Consider the following 16047-nt stretch of genomic DNA (forward strand, 5'->3'; position numbering starts at 1 on the left):
TAGAAACACCAAGCGTTTGGCAAACAGGAACACAAACAATAACAAACCACTAAAAGACAAAAGAGGACAAGTTCTCACAACGACAGAAGAACAGACCCATAGATGGCAGGAGTATTACCAAGAACTCATGGCAGAGCAAGAAAACGAACCGTTTACGCAAGAAGACCATGCAGCAGGACCAATTGAAAACTGTTTAAAAATAAATGCAGAGAGCCCAACGAAGAAAGAATTAGGTGAAGCAATCCGTCACCTGAGGAATAACAAAGCAGCAGGAATTGACGGTATCCCATCCGAATTGTGGAAAGCCGACATTGAGGGAACAGTGGAGTTACTGGCACCATTGCTGATAGAGATATGGAATGAAGAACACGTACCTACAGAGTGGAATAATGGAATCATAATAAATCTCCCAAAAAAAGGTGACGTGCAGCTATGCGAAAACTGGAGAGGAGTAACACTATTGTGTTCTATAAATAAAATACTAGCCTATATTGTACATCAAAGAATTAACGTCGAAATCGATAAAAATCTTCGCAATGAACAATCGGGTTTTAGAAGGGGAAGATCCTGTATTGACCAGATTGCTACATCACGTATCATCATAGAAGAAATTAAAAAAAAGAATGCAGCACTGATAATGACGGTTGTAGACTTTGCCAAAGCGTTTGATAGTATAAAACACAAAGCTCTTTGGAACATCTTAAGCCACGCGAAAATTCCACCTAAGATCATTAGAATAATACAAATGATGTATAACCGAACAACATTCCAGGTATTACATAAGAGTCAAATGACGGACAAAATAGAAATAGAGAAAGGGGTAAAGCAAGGCTGTATACTCTCACCTCTACTCTTCAATATATGTCTCAACTACATTTTACAAAAAACCATAGACAGAAAAAACGGAATCCCTTGGAACTACTTAGATGGTAAGAAACTGGCTGATATGGAATATGCAGATGATATATGCCTGGTATCCCATACAATAGATGATATGCAGAACATGCTAAGTAAACTGGAGAAAGAGGCGGCAGAAATTGGTCTCCGAATAAATGTCAATAAGACAGTTGAGATGAGAATAGGTCAACTCCGACAGGAAAAATTATATATCAGTAAAGAAGAAGTAAAACAGGTACAAGAATTTTGCTACCTAGGAAGTATACTTGGCGTACATGGTGGAATCGAGGCAGACATTAAACATCGACTTAGAAAAGCACAACAAGTATTGGGAACACTCTCAAACATATGGAGGTCAACACAAATTAGTCAGAACACCAAAATAAGACTGTTTAATAGTAATGTTAAAACAGTATTACTGTATCGATGCGAGATCTGGGCAATAACAGACGGAACGTCAGAAAACTCCAAGTATTTGTAAACAGGTGCCTCCGAAAAATTTTGAAAGTATATTGGCCCAACATCATAACAAATCAAGAACTCTGGAAGAAAACCAAACAAGAGCCAATTGAAATTTCAATTAAAAGGAAAAAATGGAATTGGCTGGGACACACCCTGAGGAAGGACAACTCAGATATAACAAAGAAAGCTCTAAAATGGACAGTAGCAGGACGAAGAAAGCAAGGACGACCCGCAACGACCTGGAGAAGAACAATTGAAGCTGACTACAAAGGTATGAGAAAGAGCTGGGGAGAGGTAGCAGCTATGGCCAGAGACAGAGTCCAATGGAGAAACTTCGTGGATGCCCTATGCTCCTTTACGGAGTAACAGGAAATAAGTAAGCAAGTAAGTAATTACATCCTAATTGAAAAATTTTTTTTTTGAAAAATTATGGATAACTAACATTATTTTCAGTTATTTCAATTCAGATAACTCTTTTATTATTAATTTTACGAAAAAAAGTGATTCCTCATAAAAAGTTCTGCATGGTCTAAAACCTAAAATACAACCATCTTATGTCAAATTTTATCAATTTTATACGAGGTATGTCAAAAAATATGAAATTCGCTTAAGAGTAAAATACGTTTATTTTTCACAATATCGAAAATTGTTATTATGAAAAGTTATTTAGAATTAAAAACTATGTTTCAGTATGTAATTACATCCTTCTAATTGAAATATTCTGAACTATGAAGGTACTTTACTTTTAATCTAAATTTATCTTTTTTTGACATACCTCGTATAAAATTGATACAATTTGATTTATGGGCCGGCGTAGCTAAGCGGTATGGCGGTAGTGTGCTTGGCTCGCGTGCCGGTGGTCCGGAGTTCAAATCCTACGGCCGCCGGCCGGCAAAAACAACTACACATTTTTAAAATGTTTATAGGCCCCAGGTCGACTTAGCCTGAATAAAATGAGTACCTTGGGTAAAACCAGGGGTAATAATAGGCGATTGAAGCGTAGCACTGGCCCTGTTACCTTCCTTGTATACCGTAGGCCCTAGATATAGCAGACTACCCTGCTATACTCCCAAAGCCACGTGACCGGTATAAAACGGGAGACTATTATTATATTAATACCATTATTTAATCTAAATTGGTAAAATGTTAACATTTTAGTATTTTTAGCCACAAATAATTCATAACAAATATTCACCTTTAATTAATGAATAAATAATAAAAATCCACAAAAAATACATAGCGCTAATTGTTAATAATTAAAAATAACAGCTTTCTAATATAATAATGACAAAAATCTCTTTAGGACCTTGAAGAAGGGGTTTAAAACTTGATTTAGTCACTTTTTGAATTTCACAATAATAATGTTTAATCGAGTTATTAAGCCTTGAAAATAGCCATTTTCGCATTTTTCAAATTTTTAATCGCATATAACTCGACAACAATCAATTTTAGAAAAAAATGACAAGAGACCTTTTTTGCTCAGAATAAGAAAATTTATCTAAAAAAATTTTGTTCGAAATAAAAAAATTATTTTTGTGAATTTGTTTAAAAAAATTGTTTAAACAATTTTTCGACCACGGCACCGCCCGGCACCCTTTGGATATGTTATAAGGACCTCTTTTTGAGTAAGTTTGTGCAAAAAAATCGAATCGGAATAATTTCGCTAGCGAGGGCGACGATACTGTCCGGTCTATATTGGCATTAGAATACTAGAAGATCTCCCTTCGAAAGTTTACAAATAATATGACCAGGGGATATCTGCAGCCACAGTGAAAAAAGCATTAAAAAGGATAAGATATTGAAGTGTGTAGTTTCTACTAACGTAAAAGGAACTCTTGGACTTAACTTATATTCAATGGGTAGAAAAAAGTCTGCTGTAACTTTTTTTGAAATTCCCAAGAAATATTTCTTGTCAGTTAAATTGAACGGCAAACTTTCTTCCGTAAAATTTATATAAACTTAATACTGTTTTTTTTTCATTGACATTATTTCTTTTAGGGTCCGGTGAATGCAGATTTGAAAAAGAAATATTTCGCGCCAAATTTCATTTTGTTGACATTCAATATACCTAATTAATTAAGACACAAAGATATTGAGATCAAGATAAATAGAAATGTTATCCACGTATATTTTGGTTAAATTTTAAAACGTTAAAGTTGCAAGGATATTTTTGAGGTTTAAGAAATTTGTAGAAATCATCTCAAACCTTCTTCTGTCTACAGTTTTTTTAAACTGCACCCTAGTGAGGTTGTTTACCTTTATATGTTTACTTGCACTGCACACGTGCTACATGCACACAAATAGTCGCAACCATTCGCACTTCACTTTTTCCATATCGTGGAAGAACACACCGCATGGGAGAATAACGTACGATTTTCTAGCATACTGTAGAAAATATTGATTGTTTAAGTCAAAATGTCCCGATTCTGTCAGAGGGCGACGGCCGAACTTATAAAAACTCACAATCTCAGTGCACTCGCCGCATAAGACTGAGGAAGGAGAAGGAAAGGAAAGAAGAGAAGCACATATTGGGCTCAGTCGCTATTCCCGTGTATTTCGTCACGATTGGCCGACGAATATCTCATCGCTAGTTTTCGAGACACCAGCAAAGGCAGATTAAATAAAATGGCTTTACTGTTGCTGGCAAGGGTCTTAAGAAAGTCCAGAGGCGTCGCACAAATATTTATCTAGGAATGGATATTTAAATGAATATCGCAACTCTACTTATCATAAGGATATTAGAGATTTATTTCTTTCTCAAACTAATGTTTTCAATTTACTTTGTTTATAGAAATACTAAAGTTACTGTAAGTTGAAAAAAATAAAACAATTGTGTTTTTTGAAAATTTTTGGCATTGCAAAAAATTAATTTGAAGTATGGACCTCCACGTTGGTTTATTCCAGTACTACATCTATCATTCATGCTCAAAATGCTATTGTTAATGTCCACTTGAGGCAAATAATTTGCCCATTCTGTGGTAATCTCTCAGAAGCAACATGCATTGTGTATGTGTATCCCATTTATGTTCAATAGGATTGAAGTCAGGAGTCCGGACATGTCAATATATCAATACCCTCGTTGTTCAACTCTCTCTCCTATGGCGCTACAGCCCAAGTCGGACCTGGCCTCACCCAGCGTCCGCCTCCAAGTATCTCTGTCCCTGGCTGCTCTCCTCCAGTTATCCACCCTCAATATCTCTTACTATCGGTTCTCACAGGGCCCCCGCTACCATATGTGCAAAGTGTGCAATGCACACGGGCGCCATCCTTTAGGGGCGCCAAAACCCGAGGTAAAAATTTGCAAAAAAAAACAAAAATTAATTTTAAAATAAAAATTAAGAAATTAAATAGGATTAGGTGTAAATACGAGAAAAAGAGGAGACAAATTCTCGAAGGATACTTCGGCCATATAATTAGAGGGCCTAAATACCATCTACTTCACCTTATAATACAAGGAAAAGTGGAGGGAAAGAGATGGATTAGTAGAAACTTTCATTGTTGCTGTTGCGTAATATTAGGCAATGGTAAGAAACCACAGTAGAAGAATTATTTCGCGCAGCAGCCGATAGAAAAAGGTTTTAGGAACTTATAAACATGATGACGGTCAATGTCTGAACACGGACACGCACCTAAAGAAGAAGGTATAAATACACACGGAATTTTATTAATATATCATCCAGTTATTCTGATTACTATTTGCGAGAACATGTCAGAAGTCAAGCATTTTGATTTATTTTATTATGATTTTATTCTGTTTGTTTCATTTTGATATCTTATTCTACTCGCGGTTTTTGCTGTGAATTTTAAAGAAACGCTTGGATTGTCATGAAATTTGGTGTACACATAGCTAACATGTCAAAGAAAAAAGTGATATTGTGCCGATGTGTGCTATGCCCTGGAGGTGAGTTTCACCCCTTCTTGGGGGTGAAAAAATATACGTTCAAAATAAGTCAGGAATTGGATAAAATAACTAATTCTAAGCAACTTTTGTTCTATAGACTTTTTCGCTATGTCAATACCTTTCGAGTTATTTGTTATTTGCGAGTGAATAAGTATATTAATTTTTAACAAAAAAACCCCGTTTTTAGACGGTTTTTCGCAAATAACTCAAAAAGTATTTTATCGAAAAAATGTAGCTTACAACAAAGTAAAAAAAATGGTTTATACAGGAAGTCTGTCAACCCAGTAGAAGCAGAGAATGAAAAGTTGGTTCTGATTCGTCAAATTCCAGATTGAATATTTCAACGTGAAATAACCAAAAAATTAAGCACTTTTCGGATAAAACGATTACAACTTCTTTAAAGTATTTAAAAAGAGCTTTATTTTTGTTTTTTTAAAAAGTTTCCAACATCAAAAGTAAGTTCCGTTCAAAATAAAGTTGTTCCATTTTTTATTTGGTAAAAAAAGATCGTAAAAATCAGCCCCTAATTATCATCCTAAATGGAATTAATCGCCACCGCTTCACCATTTATTTTATATGTATAGCTTATATATTATTTTGTAAGTTTCGTTGGTTCACAGTGCTCATTTTTGAAAAAATTTCGTTTTAAAATAAAATGTTTGTTAATCTTAAAAAAATTCCTCAAAAAATTATTAGACTAAAAATCTCAAGCAGTAAAAAATGTATGTTTTGCATTTCTGAATAATTTGGACATTTTGGATTTTGTTTTGCTGTAAGACAAAAATTGGTTAAGATATGGCTGTTCAAAAGTTGCGTACACTCGTGATTAGTGACTCGTTCAAGCCCTTTCAACATTTCAAAAATAAATACTTTGAACCGATAAAACTTGAGATCATAAAACAACACATAATATAAGAAAAGTAACTTGTGGTGAATCGGTAACGATTAATTTCATTTGGGATGCTAATTAAGGGGTGATTTTCACGTTTTTTTTTTTACAAAAAAAAAGGTTAAGTGTTTTCTATGGGAAATAAGCCACAATTTTACTAAAAATGAATTTATTAACCTTTCGAAGCCCAAATCGGGTTTCGTTGTCAAAATACAAAATACTATTAAAATAGACAAAAATGTTGTTGCTAAGTAAAAAAAAATTCTTCTAATAATTTATTTAATCTGACTCATTTCTATTGGCAATTCAGACGTATATGACTTAGATAGAAGTAGAAGACTTTAAAATGATATCGCCAATATTTATGAGTTGCGTTCCTGGGACGACTTTACTAAAAGATAGTTCATTCGATTACATGAAATCAATCCCAACTCAAGAATATCCGTCGCAAAAAAATCATAGCATGTGATCTGTCTTTAAAAAGACAACCAAATGCAACGATGACCGTAAAATTCTCGCGTTAGAGATTCCATAGTAAATCACGAGGCAAAACCAGGAAAAAACCTCGTGATACTATCCCGACATCGTAAGTATTTGGTCTTACATTTAATTTACCTTCAAAAAAAAAACTAATACCAAATTCTGACTTTAATATGTTTAAATTATAAATAATATTAATAATACATAGATATAAAATAAGTAATACTAAAATATAAAATTTGTACTAACTCGATAGGTTAACATATTACTAACATATCGAGTTAGTACAAATTTTATATTTTAGTGTTACTTATTGTATATCTATGTATTATTAATATTATTTATAATTTAAACATATTAAAGTCAGAATTTGGTATTAGTTTTTTAAAGGTAAATTAAATGTAAGACCAAATACTTACGATGTTGGGATAGTATCACGAGGTTTTTTCCTGGTTTTCCCTCGTGATTTACTATGGAATCTCTAACGCGAGAATTTTACTGTCATCGTTGCATTTGGTTGTCTTTTTAAAGACAGATCACATGCTATGATTTTCTTGCGACGGATATTCTTGAGTTGGGATTGATTTCATGTAATCGAATGAACTATCTTTTAGTAAAGTCGTCCCAGGAACGCAACTCATAAATATTGGCGATATCATTTTAAAGTCTTCTACTTTAAAATGTATAATATACGTCTGAATTGCCAATATAAATGAGTCAGATTAAATAAATTATTAGAAGAATTTTTTTTTACTTAGCAACAACATTTTTGTTGATTTTAATAGTATTTTGTATTTTGACAACAAAACCCGATTGGACTTCGAAACGTTAATAAATTCATTTTTAGTAAAATTGTGGCTTATTTCCCATAGAAAATACTTAATTATAAAAATGCCACAAGGAAATAGCTTCAGAACAACATTAAAAAAAAAGGTGTAAAAAAAGTACCAACATTATTTTGAGCGTAACTTACATAATTTTGATCTTACAAACTAAAAAAAAACAAAAATAAAGCCTCTTTTAAACACTTTAAGAAAATTTATAATGAATGTTCCCCGATAAGTGCTTGATTTTTTGGTTATTTCATATTGGTTGAACTATTCGATTTGGAATTTGACGAATCAGAACCTACTTTTCATTAGCTACAACTCTGCTTGCACTGGGTCTACAGACTTCATATATAAACAACTTTTTTTCACTTCTTTATTAGCTATATTTTTGCTAAATTCGATAAAATACTTACTTTTTAAGTTATTTTTGAAAAACCGTTGAAAAACGTGTGACGTAACTCGAAAAGCATTGACTTAGTGAAAAAACTCTATAGATTAAAAGTTGCTTAAAATTAGTCATTTTATCCAATTACGGACTTTTTTGAACGTACCTATGTTTTTCATCCCCCAGAAGGGATGAAATTCACATCCAGGCCAAAAGCACTCATCGGCACAATATCACTTTTTTCGTTCACATGTTAGCTATTTGTATGCCAAATTTCATGTCAATCCAAGCGGTTCTTTAAAATTCGGAGGTTCGCAATATTTTACCTTGTGTCTTGTGTGAATGGTCTATAAATTTCGGTTTTTTGCTTTATTTCAAGCACCTACCTGCCTACCTACCTTCAAAAAAATAAATAAAAAACATGATCCAAATTGCCTTAAGGGGCGCCAAAATTCTTTTTTGCACACAGGCGCCAGTAACCCTTACGGGGCCCTGAGGTTCTCATTTCGTCTATCCACCTCTTTCTTGGTCTTCCTACTGGCCGATGTCCCACTAAGCGTTCTACTAGGTGTTCTGTCATTATTCATTCTTATTAGGTGACCTGTCCAACGCAATCTTTGTATTTTTTGCCTTTGTTGTATAGAGGGTTCTTTGTAATATTGATACAACTCACGGTTGAAACTTATTCTCCATATACCATTGTCGCAGATGGGTCCAAATATCTTTCTCAATATCTTTCTATCAAGTATTGATCTAAGGTTTATTATATTTTCTGTCATGATCCATGTTACTACTCCATATTTTGCTATTTGTCGCATAATAGTTTTATAGGCTTTGAACTTTACTTCCCTATGTATGTTCTTGGATCCAAATACCTGCGACAGAGAAAAGTATGCTTTGCTATCAAGCATTATTCGTTTCCGTATTTCCTCCTACTTGCTGCCATCTTCAGTTATCTGTATACCCAGGTATGTGAGGTGTTTTACTACTTCAATATTAGCGTCGTCTATTGTCAAAGGACCCCGTAGAAACCTTATGGGAAATGGCTCTCTGTCAAATGCTCTGAAACTTTGGGTTCTGGTAGTCCTTGATGTGTAGAACAAAATACTCAATGGGCGCGTAGCTCCAAAAAATCATGGTTTTGAGATATAATAAGCCTCTGAAGTTATAGGTACAGTGAGGACGTTTGAGTTGGAATAAATTCATCTTCTCGAGAATGGGCGACTCTGGAGATAAATTACGAATCAGGTTGATTTTTACTTTTAAATTATAATTTGTTGGCATATATATCATACTAGTGGCGTCATCCATCTAGGGCGTGATGACGCAATCGATGATTTTTTTAAATATGGATAGGGGTCGTGTGATAGCTCATTTGAAAGGTTATACAATTCTCTATTCACTAATATAAACATTAACATAATTATTAATACGGGGTGCCCAAAAATTTTTTTGAATTAAATAAATTGAGAAAAAGAAGAATGCATATAATTTATTTAATTCGAAATACATTTTACTGCTGTCAGAAAACAAAAAAAAATGTTAATTTGAAAAATAAACATTGCTTTTCGCTTAAATTAAATGTTCGAACTACTAAGAGGCAGGTGAGTGGCAGCTTTAATTTAAGAATTTAAGCGAAAAACAATATTTATTTATCAAATAAACATTTTTTCATGTTTTCGGACAACAGTAAAATGTATTTCGAATTAAATAAATTATATACATTCTTCTTTTTGTCTCAATTAATTTAATTCAAAAAAATGTTTTGGGCGCCCTTTATAAATAATTATGTTAACGTTTATATTAGTTAATAGAGAATTGAATAGCCTTTCAAATGAGCTATCACACGACCCCTATTCTTATTTAAAATAATCATCGATTGCGTCATCACGCCCAGATGGATGACGTTACTAGTATGATATATATGCCAAAAAAATATAATTTTAAAAATAAAAATAGACCTGATTCGTAATTTATCTCCAGCGTCGCCCATTCTCGAGAAAATGAATTTATTCCAACTCAAACCTCCTCACCTATCAGAGGCTTATATTTTAAAACCATGATTTTTTGGAGCTACGCGCTCATTGAGTCTTTTGTTCTACACATCAAGGACTACCAGAACCTAAAGTTGCAGAGCATTTGACAGAGAGCCATTCCCAAAAGGTTTCTGCGGGGTCCTTTGGTAAGTTTCGTTGTTTCCTTGCTTGTATTAGGGCTTTAGTGTTCTTTACGTTTACGGCTAGCCCTATTTCTCCCACATTTTCTTCAAACTCCACCTAAAGTTCTGTGATGTCTCTTGCGGTTCGTCCCATCAAGTTTACATCGTCAGCGTACATAACAATCTGCTTAGATTAAACAATACATTTTTCTTATAACATATTCCATACATATATTAAACAGAGTTGGAGCCAGCCCATTTCACTGTTATAGCTCTTTAGATACCTGGAAGGGATCTGACAATTGTTTTTGAACTCGTACTTGCGCTACTGTATGAGTCATAGTCAGGACCGCCGCTACCATGTGTGCTAAAAGTGTGCATCGCACACGGGCGGCCAAAAGCAGGCCACTGATGATAATACTTTTTTTAAAACGAAAATAAATTCAAATAATTAAATAGTAATGATTCAGATAATTTTGTAAACTATTAATTATTATTACCTGATAATACTAAAATGCGTTTCATTTATAATTTATAGTTCTATTTCATCCTAATTTTAACAAAAATATCAGAAAATATTATTTATTGTATGCACTGCCCTTTTGCAAGTATAGTCATAAATTTAGTCATAAAGTAGTTCCGGGAATACTTTTTCATTCAAAGCGGCTGGCGGCTTTCGGACTTTCAGATATTTTTCTAGTCCCCTTGTGGCGGCGGGCCTTCAAGTAGAATACCTCCACAGCTTCTCCTCCTCATCTTAAAAGGCAACAAATTGGAGCAGCTGTCCGCTCTCCTCTAGCCAAGCTCCTACCCTGTCCCTGTGTGGTAGTTAGCACTCCCAACTATCATACGACACCCACCCCTACCCATCATACACGTCCCGATACTCAAACCTATACCCGAGGAGAAAACCTCTGAAACCAGTGGAAGAAACCACTGAAAACAGACTGACATGCATAGATATAACGGCTATGTATCATCCTACTATAGCTCCACCCCAACCTCAAGGTGAAACACCATCATGCCGAAGGAGTGATGGCCCAGTGGTAACATAGTGGGTTACAAGCGATGCCTAGGGGAGATGGCGAACCCGAGTGGAAAACAGCCTTGGAGGGACAAGGGCGCACTGCCCCACTGAACCGATCAGCACGACGCCAGCTTGTGGAAAGAAAAATGGGATAAAAAAAGAACAACAATAAAGGCGGAAGAGACAGCAGCGGGAGCGAAAAAGAAAACAAAAGAGGGAGGGAAAAAGGAAGGGACGAACCTCGAGGGGAGAAAAAGCTGGAAGCAAGAAGTGGAAGAAAAGGAATAAATCGGATCTAGAACCAGCAGCGCAAACAAAAGCAATGGAAAATACAGAGAAGATAAGAGAGAAAAGAGGGAAGGAAGAGAGAAACAGCAAACCAAGAGAGAGAGAGAGGAAGAAAGAAAGAGAACAGGAAGAGAAAAAGAGGGAGAAGAGAACAGACAGACAGACATTTCATTTATTAAAAATAATAGGTGAAAATAATGTCTCTCCTTGTGGAATTGGTACTCACCGGAGGGACTGCAGACGTTCAGATACAATTAGCATATCTTTGGAAAGACAATGAAGTCGACTTTTCAAAGTAACAAGACATTTACTCAATAAGCACACTACACATAACTACCCTGAGCTAGATGTAAGTATAATATGTAATTACGTGGCTAAAGGTTCAACACTAAGACCATAAAACAAACAAAAAAAAGCATTTTCAAAAACATTGTTAAACATTGTCAACAAGTTTTCCGAAACGAAAGCCCGAAAAGTCCGTTTATAGTTTTTTATGTGTTTATGTTATCTAGTCACGGTTTATTTTAATTAAATAAACGTTTAATTTACGATATTAGGATACACATATAATGGACATTGGATCATGGATATTACTATAAATGTTCAAGTATATTTATCTACATATTTACAAATTATTAATGTTATGCATCTTCTGCACATTTCTTTAAATACTACTATGTACATTTTTCTAAAGTGTTGAAATTGGAAGAGGGCGGCAAATATTAAGTTGCACACGGGCGGCCAACACCTTAGCGGCGGCCCTGGTCATGGTGGCTTGAACTAATTTTACAAATTTCCTTGGTATACCAAATTCTTGCATAATTAAGTATATTTTATCCCTGTTTGTGTTATCATAGGTCGAAAATCTACAAAGATCTGCTAGATATCTTTGTCGTGCTCCCAGGCTTTAACTAATATTTGTTTTGCATTGAATAGCTGGTCAATAGTAGACCGTCCTGGTCTGAATCCGGCCTAGTATTCTCCTATGATTTGCTCTGTAAAGAGACTGGGATTATATTATGAGGAAAAAAAGCAATTATATTATATGCCCAATCCACAAGAAGGGAGAAAAACTCAGCTTTAAAAACTCTAAATATCCTATCTTTGTGTGATCTATAAGGTGTTTATGTGGATCATAAACCGGAACAGAACTGAAGATAATTCGTAGACAAAGAAAGAAGCGGTAACATAAGATACACATGCAAGGCCGAAGATATTAATAATCGGATAATAAAAAGAAAAGAGAGTGGAATGACTACATTAATAGAGTGGAAGAAGGAATAGTGGTGAGAATCACCCGCGATAAATCACCATTGGAACATGGGAGCATGAACCGTTCCCAAAAGAGGTGCAGCGGTAACTTAAGCAGGGATGGGGCAGATCAGCAGAGGCGGCTTTACCTATTGTGCAGGGTGTGCGGTGCACACATGCGCCGGCATGTTGGGGGCGCCGAGCGCCATAGAGCGGGTCCTTTACTTTGTTTCAACATAAAATAGGCTTTAAAACGATGAATGAAAAATTACATTGGCAATTAAGCGCGATTTATAGATTGCCGCTCGCCCGTCTGTCCGTCCAACGCTCCAATGGACAATCTTTTGATTCATTTGAAGACATATCGACAATGATTTCGAAATAGGTTGTGGAACCTATAAAGGTCAAATTGCTTGGGACTTGCCGGGCATTTTCAAAGGGGTTTGTACACGTGCCGCGGAGTAATTTTGCGAAATAAGCGTTGACGGAATGGATTGTGTATTATATTTAAGTTAACATGTAAATATAGAGTAAAGCGGCTTTTCTTTTGATTAAAATTATTTAAAAGGAAGATTTTCTTTTATTACTACCACAATTATTGCGACTTTCAGCAGAGTCAGAGCTTCTCAAAAATTATCCGTATTAACAATTTGTTGATGATTTTTTTTAGTAATACTGAAAATACGTAGTTCATCGTAGATTGGCTCCCTACATCATTTATATTGCACTATTTGCATCTGGATTTTTGTGTACATTATAAGCGTACATAACACTCTCTGTATACTATTCCATTTTGACTGCGCGTCTACCAAATAGTCCTCGGGCCCACATATAAAATTATTATTTATGACCACACCGTCGAAATTTTTTGTACTTGTTATTTGGGTGGGGTCGGACAAATTTGGAGCTTGGCGCATTATGGTAGTGGGGCGTTTGTCTGTCAAGCTGTCACGAAGTTGTCAATTTTATGCAAGAAAAAAATGTATAACCACATTGGTCATTTTATTTTAATCAATGGTTTTTATCTTATAAACAGCGAAAACAATTTTGTCGGACAAAAATATTGGGCCATATGAGGCGTCGGACACGCTAAATATGTAAAATTTATGAAAATAATAAATTTATTACCACATGGCTATTTTTAACAGAATCCACCATAAAACATTTTTACAATACCTTGTCGGACAATTTTCACGGGGCTTATGCGCAGTCGGATGCGCCGAAGATGTCAATTTCGTGGAATTTTTTATTTACAACCATTTTTCCGACAAAAATAGGAGGTTATAAGTAATTATATTCTAACTCAAAAATCTAAGTGTCCGACAAAAATATTGGAGCAAATCGACAGTCGGACAAAAAGTTTAATTTTTATTAGTAAACTATACTTTTAAACTATGCTAGATTCTTGCATCTTATCTTCACAACCATTTTTCGGACAAAAGAAGTAGGTTACAAGTAATTATATTCTTAAACTAAAAATGTAATTGTGTGACAAAAATGTTATGCAAACGAACACAAAACTTAATTCTTTTAGGTTATCAACGCCCTTAAGAGGAGGCATTGTCAAAAAAATTTTTAAAACAGTTTTTCTCGGTTACTTTTGAATCGATTTAGCTGAAAATTGGTACACACACTAAGTACAACATTTAAAAGAGCGTGACATAGAGTTGTACACAAAATTTTCCAAAAAATTTTCCGACAAGAGGGAAAATTTTGGAAAAATCTTGATCTGAAAATTTGTGTACATACTCCTTGAAAAATGACGAACATCGTTCTGTAGTTTCTTTTCTCGAATTTTCAAAAAAAATTTCCGACAAGAGGGAAAATTTCGGAAAATTTTTTGAAAATTTTGGACCCATTATTTTTGGATTGTGTTTGTTAAATTGTGTTAAAGTTAGTCATGTGATAATAAATTTATTATTTTCATAAATTGACATTTAATTTAGCGTGTCCGACGCGTCATATATGGCCCAATATTTTTGTCCGGCAAAATTGTTTTCGCTGTTTATATGATAAAAACCATTGATTAAAATAAAATGACCAATGTGGTTACACATTTTTTCTTGCATAAAATTGATAACTTCGTGACAGCTTGACAGACAAACGCCCCAATACCATAATGCGCCAAGCTCCAAATTTGCCGACTCCACCCAAATAACAAGTACAAAAAGTTTCGACGGTGTGGTCATAAATAATAATTTTATATGTGGGCCCAAGGACTAAAAGGGCGCCAGGGCATCAACTGCACACGGGCGCTACATGGGCTAGAGCCGCCTCTGGGCAGATGTATGACGATATAACAGGTAATTTGGATGAAAGCAAGAAGAAAGTACTCCATCTTTTTCTTGTTTTTATGTAGACATGACTCTGTTTTTCAATGTGCCTCCAGTAAATTGTCATTCCATCGTTTTCGTGATTCTCCTATTGATCGTCTTCCTATTGGGGAACCGTTTCTTGCCGTCTCTATTAATTATATTTGTTGTAATTCAACTTATATGATCCTTCTATTCTACTCTTCTCTTTCTTATCCAGTTTTTTATGTTGTCTACTTTGCATCTCCGTCGTATATGTATCTGTACTTCTAGCTCTGTCCCATAGTGTCTTACGATCGACTTTTCTAAGGGTTTTCTAGCATTCTTTTTGTTCTTTCTGTATCAGGTCATGTTTCTGCAGCGTATGTCATTATTGGTCTGATAACTATTTTTTAAGTTCTAGCTTTCACTTCTTTCCCGATAGTTTAATTTTTCCATATTTTTTCGTTCAGTCATCCTGCAGCTCTCTTTGATCTATTTACTTGATCTTAGATTTCTGTTTCGAGCTTTCCGTAGCTACATAGTCTGATGCCTAGATCCTCTAGATCCTCTGGCCCTAGATGCCTATCGCTTGTTCTATTATCTGACCCTCTAGATCCAATTTACATCTTAGTAGATATGCTGTTACAACCATGCATTTTGCCTTTTTTTGGGGAAAATTGGGACATATTTCTGGCGGATGTATTAAATTGATGCAGCATACGTTGTAAATCATCTTCACTTTGAGAGATTAGTATTACGTTGTCTGCTAAGCTGACTATTTTAAGTTGTTTTTCTCCCATTTGGTATCCTTTTTTCGTTATTACTTTTTTATTGTTTAGTACATGATCAGGTTCAACAATATAGGGCTCAAGAAACCCCCATGTCTTATCCCATTGCCAGCTTCAGTTGGATCAGTTAGTTCTGAATCTGCTTTTACTTATGTTCTGTTAGTGATATTTTCGATCTATTTGATTATTCCTATAGGTACCTCTCTTGCGTACAATAAGTGGATAACGTCCTTTAAGTCAAATGCGGTCTTCTGCCGGTTTGTTGTATTCTAATGATTTCTCTTGAACTTGTCTCACTAAAAATATAGCGTCGGTGCATACTCTTCCCGACCTAAAACTTTGAAGATAGTACCTACTTGGATAGGTCAGTCAAAATATAATTCTACTTTTTATGTTT

The 16047-nt window shown here is 34.8% G+C and overlaps 1 protein-coding gene across 4 annotated transcripts in view; it reads right to left on the reverse strand.

The window, feature by feature from the left end:
- LOC126893429 (laminin subunit beta-1) overlaps positions 1-16047 on the reverse strand; it is a 252134-nt gene that overhangs the window by 200138 nt on the left and 35949 nt on the right. The window contains exon 1 of one of the 4 annotated variants that reach the window (XM_050663617.1): positions 3616-3928. The exons of 2 other annotated variants lie outside the window; for them this stretch is intronic. The gene's annotated coding sequence lies outside the window, so the exon portion shown is untranslated. Of the gene's footprint in view, positions 1-3615; positions 3929-16047 lie in introns of those variants that run through there. One more of the 4 variants, XM_050663618.1, reaches the window with a different exon arrangement.

This window comes from Diabrotica virgifera, chromosome 10 (assembly GCF_917563875.1).
Source record: "Diabrotica virgifera virgifera chromosome 10, PGI_DIABVI_V3a".
NCBI classification, from domain to species: domain Eukaryota; kingdom Metazoa; phylum Arthropoda; class Insecta; order Coleoptera; family Chrysomelidae; genus Diabrotica; species Diabrotica virgifera.